The sequence below is a fragment of the Triticum aestivum genome, chromosome 4A (assembly GCF_018294505.1).
Source record: "Triticum aestivum cultivar Chinese Spring chromosome 4A, IWGSC CS RefSeq v2.1, whole genome shotgun sequence".
NCBI lineage: Eukaryota > Viridiplantae > Streptophyta > Magnoliopsida > Poales > Poaceae > Triticum > Triticum aestivum.
The window spans coordinates 754108066-754114691 of record NC_057803.1 but is presented as its reverse complement, the minus strand read 5'-3'; the positions used below and the strand labels follow the sequence as shown (position 1 = coordinate 754114691).

The 6626-nt window shown below is 41.5% G+C and overlaps 1 pseudogene; it reads left to right on the top strand.

The window, feature by feature from the left end:
• The first annotated feature begins 474 nt into the window (after positions 1–474).
• On the top strand, positions 475–6366 carry LOC123083689 (disease resistance protein RGA5-like; annotated as a pseudogene).
• The last annotated feature ends 260 nt before the right edge of the window (positions 6367–6626 follow it).

Here is a 6626-nt window from a genome sequence, read left to right as displayed (position 1 = left end):
TCTACACACAAACACAGTGAACACATGTCCTGTCAAACAACAACAACAACGGCAACAACAACAACGCAGAATTGCAGAACAGCCAGGCCACCGGTTGGCGAAGCATGCATAGTAATGTAGTTTTGGTTTGCTCTCTGCTCCTGTTCCATGATACGTCCAAATGTCTGGTGAGCATCTTTATTACGAGCTAGCAGTCTTGATTGTGCTGGAATATTCCTTCTCCTTCTCGCCTCTTGAGTTATCATTTTCCTATACACATTAATTAGAGCATATATCTTAAGAACCATCTTTTCATCTTCTTTAATGTGCCGAAATCGCTTGGAGCAGTTCCAGTTTATGCTTCATACACTACTACATACAGGGCTAAATCTCCAGCAGGTACGCATTTCCTTGCTACCAATTCCTGCAAGCCTGTCTGTCCCAAGCAAACTAACTTTTTCATGCTTTTGTTCCAGACAACACCGTATACCTACAATGGGGGACGAAGCTGTGCTGGAGAGTATACTTAACGGAGATGAGGACCCGAAGGATCTGTCATTAGCACTGTTACAGCGCATCACGAATGATTTCTCCGAAGAGAGAAAAATTGGTCAGGGTGGATTTGGAGCGGTTTACTAGGTACAGTTCGATTGACAATATCGATTCTTCTTTCTTTTTTTAACCCTTTTACATGCTTTAATTTTTTAATAACACTAAAAGTGGGAAAGTCCCCAGTTGTTTTGCTTCCAAATAAAAAACCACCTGTAGAAGCAGAACTTGGCGACTGTTTTGGTATTGTAGGTCTGATCATGTTTTAAATGATGACTAACAGGGTGCACTGCAAAACGGGTTTGTAGCTGTGAAGAGGATCTATGTTAACATACACAAGATTGATCTTGATGACAAGCTATTTCGCCGTGAGTTTAATAGCATGTGGAAGACTAATCATCAAAATGTAGTCCGGTGTCTTGGCTTCTGTTCTAATACATACATGAAACCCATAGAAAAGGCTGGGTTGAAAGAAACTGTCTTGGCCAACGTGAGAGAAAGATTGTTCTGTTTGGAGTACATCAGCAATGGAAGCCTTGATAAGTATATTACCGGTACGACCTTATTGCTCTTCTCTTTACTTCTATACCTTATTGTCTAGACTAGTGAGTCCGGACCCACAGTCAGGGACTGAACTAAAAGTTTATTATTGCTAAGTATGTAGTCCAACATAACTCCTTACTTTTGTATGTATGTATACATTCTTCTACAGATGAATTGAGGGGACTTAAATGGGAAACACGTTATGAAATAATCACCGGAATTTGCGAGGGTCTGTGTTATCTTCACGAGGAAAAAAAGATTGTTCATATGGACCTTAAACCGGCAAATATTTTACTACATGGCAAATATATGGTTCCAAAAATCACTGATTTTGGTTTGTCAAGACCAGATGAAAACTCACATACTAAGGGTCAACCTATTGGAACACAGTAAGCTATGCGTCAGAAGAACTACTAGTTAATTGACATTTCTCTGTCATACAATCCTACAATTACTTTGTGCCATAATGCATCACACTCGTATTTTTTTTGCAGAGGATATATCGCTCCGGAATACGTGAAAGATGGAAAAACTTCAGCCAAGTCTGACATATATAGTTTGGGTGCCATTATTTTTGAATTAGTAACAGGGTGTATGAGCGTCCCTGACAAAAATAATGTAAGGGGATATTCCTCTCACTCTTTTGAACGACAACAATATTTTGCCTGCATCTTTTAACTGTTTGCACTTTAACATGCATACTATCCTACTGAATATGAATGGTATATGTAATTTAAACATGTTTTTGGACATATATAGCACACGGGTGAATATGTTTCTTTTACGCTGTTGGGGAGAAGTGACACACACACTGCAAGGCTAACCTCTGACATTGAACTAACAAATTGACAGCAAGATATACACACCATGAGATGTACATACTATGCACTGTAAGATTCTGGGATTATCACAAATAATTAACAATTTGTTAAATGTAGGTACTTCGAAGGTGGAGACATAGGTGGAATAAGCCACCAACATTACTACAATACCAGCAAGTAACTAGATGCATCGAAATAGCAGTACGCTGCAGGCAACAAGAACCAAAATATAGACCTTCTACAGGTGATATAATCAGCTTTTTGAGGAAATCTGAAAGTACGGATGGGGATGGGCACACTGGCCAGGTAAACTAGCTAGTTTAAGATACCTTGTAATCAAAACTGTGGAAATGAATGTATCATTTGGAATCAAAAGAGATAACTTTCTAGCTGAGATCAGATAGCTAATGAAGTTCAGTTATTCAACTCTCCTGCTGTGTTAATTTGGTTCCAGATTAAAATACTTTTTGTTTAGCTAATCCTAACCCTGCTAGGTCAGCATAATCCCAAATTTGTGTTTGACAACTATCCTAGTAACCTAAATTATATATACTTTCTGGAAAAAAAAGGCGTACATTACGATAACACATCTAGCTCTTGACTCACAGGAAAGCACTTATCTGTACGATGTCATGCTTGGTATTGAGCCGCTCGAGCTACATTTTACTTTTAAGCTTCACAAGGAGATGTCATGCTCAGTTAAGCTAACCAACAAGACAATGGCATGTTTTGCCTTCAACATTGAAAGACCAAGCAAGGAGTACACCATACGGCCAGACAAAGGCATTGTGCCTCCAGAATGCAACGAGTATCTTGTTCAGATAACAGTGCAGCCACAGGAATGGGCATCGCAAGTTACACAAAATGCTGACAAGTTCATCGTGAAGAGCACAAAAGTGAGTGAGGGTCTTAGCGTCAAGGATATCACTGAGCATGTATTCCATGAAGGGGCAGGTAAAGTGGTTGATGAGGTGAATTTGATGGTTGTATATGAGCCTACGAAGCCCCAAGAAAACTGCAAGAGTAGAGAAGACACGAACATGTCAGCCGAGGAAGTCCCCGAGGTGATCAATTGTGACCCGGCTTAAAGCGTTTATATGTGTCTTATGTTTCTTCCTCCTGGATTGTTTCTTGACAAATTAATTTCTATGCTCACAGGCGAAAAAGAGAAAGACTGTTGGGTCTGCTTATAAGGACATCGATTTAAGCACGCAAGGACACTGTACCGAGCAAATAGAGCAGTGTAAATTCTACCCACCACAGAGCTTTTCACACCATTATCCTACCAACACAACATACCTAGGGAAAAGGAGCCGAGCCATGGATGTCACAAGGGGGGCTATGGGCAGTGTGCTCGACAAGCTGGGCAAGCTCGTTAAGGAGAACTATAATCTGGACAGGAGCATGAAGAGAGATATTGAGTCTTTCTCAGAAAACCTGGCAAAGATCCACAAAGACCTCCCCAATCTGAAAAAACTTGATGGGGTAGATATTTGGGTTGACGAAGTCAGGGAGCTGTCATATAACATTGAGGATATGGTTGACAGCTTCGTGGTGCGCATTGAGCCTGACTCCAATGGGAATGGCTTTAAGGAGCTCCCGCATGAGGGGCTAAAGTTCTTGGAGAATGACATGACGACTCATCATCAGATTGGTGATGTGATCAAAGACATCAAGAACCAAGTTCAGGCCGTGGTTGATAGGCAACAGAAGTACAACTTCAATGTCAACAATGTTGTAGCTAATGCAACTGCCTTGGTTCCCATTGGCCCTCGGATGTCTATATACATAAATAAAGAACAACTCATTGGCATCGAAAGACGAACAAATGAGATAATAAGGATGTTTGAGGAGGATGGCAATGTATCAAAGCAAGAGCTCATAATAGCCTCCATCATCGGATTGGGAGGACTGGGCAAGACCACACTTGCCAAGACAGTGTATGACAAGCTCAAGGCACAATACAATTCTAAAGCTTTTGTTCCGGTGGGCCAGAATCCCGATGTGAAGAAAGTTTTGATGAACATTCTCATTGCAGTTGGAAACAACTTCAATGCTTCAAACTTGGAAGTGTGGCAGCTCAAAGACAAACTCGAAGATTTTCTCCAAGATAAGAGGTGCACATCCCCTCCTCCCCACCCCCACACAAAATAAGCCCATGGTGATGAGGGTACATAAGCAACCTACATTAATTGAAGAATTCAAACTCAATATTTTCTTGATTACTTGACATGCCCTTTTACTTTGTCCTAATTTGCATGCATATATGGCTGTGCCATCCACTAATCCACATGTAATGGGTGTGCTTTACATAGATATATATGAAACTATAGTTGACCCTCTGATAAGTTTACTAAGATTTCACTACTACTTTGTTTCTTACTTGTGTGGCATTTTTTGTAGATACTTCATAGTAATTGATGATATATGGGATCCGGAAGCATGGGGTAGTATTACATCTGCTTTTCCAAGAAACAACCATGGCAGTAGAGTGATAACAACAACAAGGATTGAACGTGTTGTTCGTGTCTGTTGCGAGCATGAAAGCAAGTATGTTTATAGGATGAAATCGCTAAGTGAAGAAGACTCGAGAAGACTATTTTTCAGAAGAATACTTGGTCCCCAAAAAGATTGCCTTGATACACCCAGAAAAGAAGAGATTTCAAAATATATTCTGAGGAAGTGTGGTGGTATGCCACTTGCTATTAACAGTATAGCAAGCCTTCTAGCTACTGAGGAAGAGTCAACCTGGGAGTATATATGGAAATCTTTGGGTGCTGTGACTGAAAGTGATGATCTTGAAAAGATGAGGCAAATATTGGATCTTAGCTACATACATCTTCCCGATCATCTTAAGACATGCCTGCTTCATGTTTGTATGTATCCAGAGGATTGGGAGATAGATAAAGATGATTTGTTGAAGAAATGGGTAGCCGAAGGTTTCGTGCACGTGAGTAGAAACAGTGGGCTGGATGCAGAGGATGTTGCAGAAAAGTACTTCAAAAGAGCTTATGAGCATGTGTATGATCCAACCTGGGAAGACAGATGACTACAGCAATGAAGTGTTGTCTTGCAAAGTACATGATATAATTCTTGATTTGATGAGATCCAAGTCAAGTAAAGAGAACTTTATTCATGTAATTGATGGTTCGAAAGATGAGACAGGGGAGATCCGCCGAGTCTCGGTCCAGTACAATGATGAAGAGGATACGAGAACTTCGAAAACAATCAACAAAGGGTCACTATCACATGTTCGGTCCGTCTTATTTTGCCGGAGCTCACTTATGCCATATTTTCTGGAGTTCAAGTATGTCCGAGTGCTACACATTGAACATCATAATTATTCTTGCCGGAACAATCACCTAGACCTCACCGGTATCAGTAGGTTGTTTCTCCTAAGGTATTTAAAGGTAGCATGCAGTCCATGTTATCAAACCTATGAGTTGAAGCTACCTAATCAAATTGGGGAGCTACAGCAATTGGAGACGATAGACATAGCTGGAGCTACACAGGAAAATCTCCCATCAGATATTGTCAGTTTGCCATGGTTATCGCATCTCCGCTTGAGGATATTAGTGTTGCCGGACGGGATCGACAGGTTGAAATCCTTGCGCACCCTAGAAGGTGTATGTTTGTATAGAAGCTCGGTAGAGAATATCAAGGGGCTCAGCAAGCTGACCAAATTGAGAAAACTTCAGGTGTGTTCGAATCCGAGTCAATTTGTGCATGAGACCACCATGGATGCCTTGTACTCTTCCATCTGCAAGCTTTCCGCCAACCTCAGGGCCTTTAATTTCAAAGGAGGATTGGTTTACATACCAGATGTCCCAGGCTGGATTACCAGAACACCATTGCCTCGGGGCTCTCATATTCAGGAGCTCGATCTGTGGGCCTGCATGTTTGAAAGGTGCCCCGAGTGGATTGGTCAGCTCCACGGCCTCTACAAATTTTGTATTAGTGTGAGGGAGGTGGCTGATGGTGTCAGTATTGTTGCACAGTTGCCTTCACTTGCCTACTTCCATTTGAGTACTTATGGTATGGGTGAAGAAGAAAAGGAAGAAAGTGTAGTCATCCCTGGCAGTGGCACTGTCAGCGGGGCATTCAGAGCACTCAAGCGCATGATTTTCGACTGTTCAATGGCGTCACTGACCTTTGAGGAGGGGGCTATGCCCAAGCTAGAGCAGCTTGACATATGGTTCCGTCACCACATGGCTCCTCAGTTCCTACCAGTTGGCATCCAGCACTTGCCAAGTGGCACCCTTAAACAAATCAGTTTACATGTGGCCTTCGAATGCTGCAATTGGGACACTTCTACACAACTACACAGGACATATGTGAGGCAGCTGTTGGAGGGAGCATTTAAGCCACATCATCCTGCCGCCGACATCATCATTGACGACACGAAACTTTGATGTCAACAATTATATACATGCTGCGGCTAATCTCTGCTTCATTATATTTTTTTTTCTAGTTTGTACTTAGAATTAATTCATGTCACCTCTTAACTTAATCAAGCGTTTCATGCTTGCTAGTGCTGTCGTGCCTATAATCATCTGTTTATTGATACGCAGTATGTTTTTTTTAAGAAAAGGAGGAAGACCCCCGGCCTCTGCATCTAGACGATGCATACATTCATTTTATTAATTATTGATACAAGACCTTACAAAGTCATACAACAGTAAGACTAAAGCCACCGTCTAAGGAACATCTGTCGCTACGTTGACGAATGGGCGC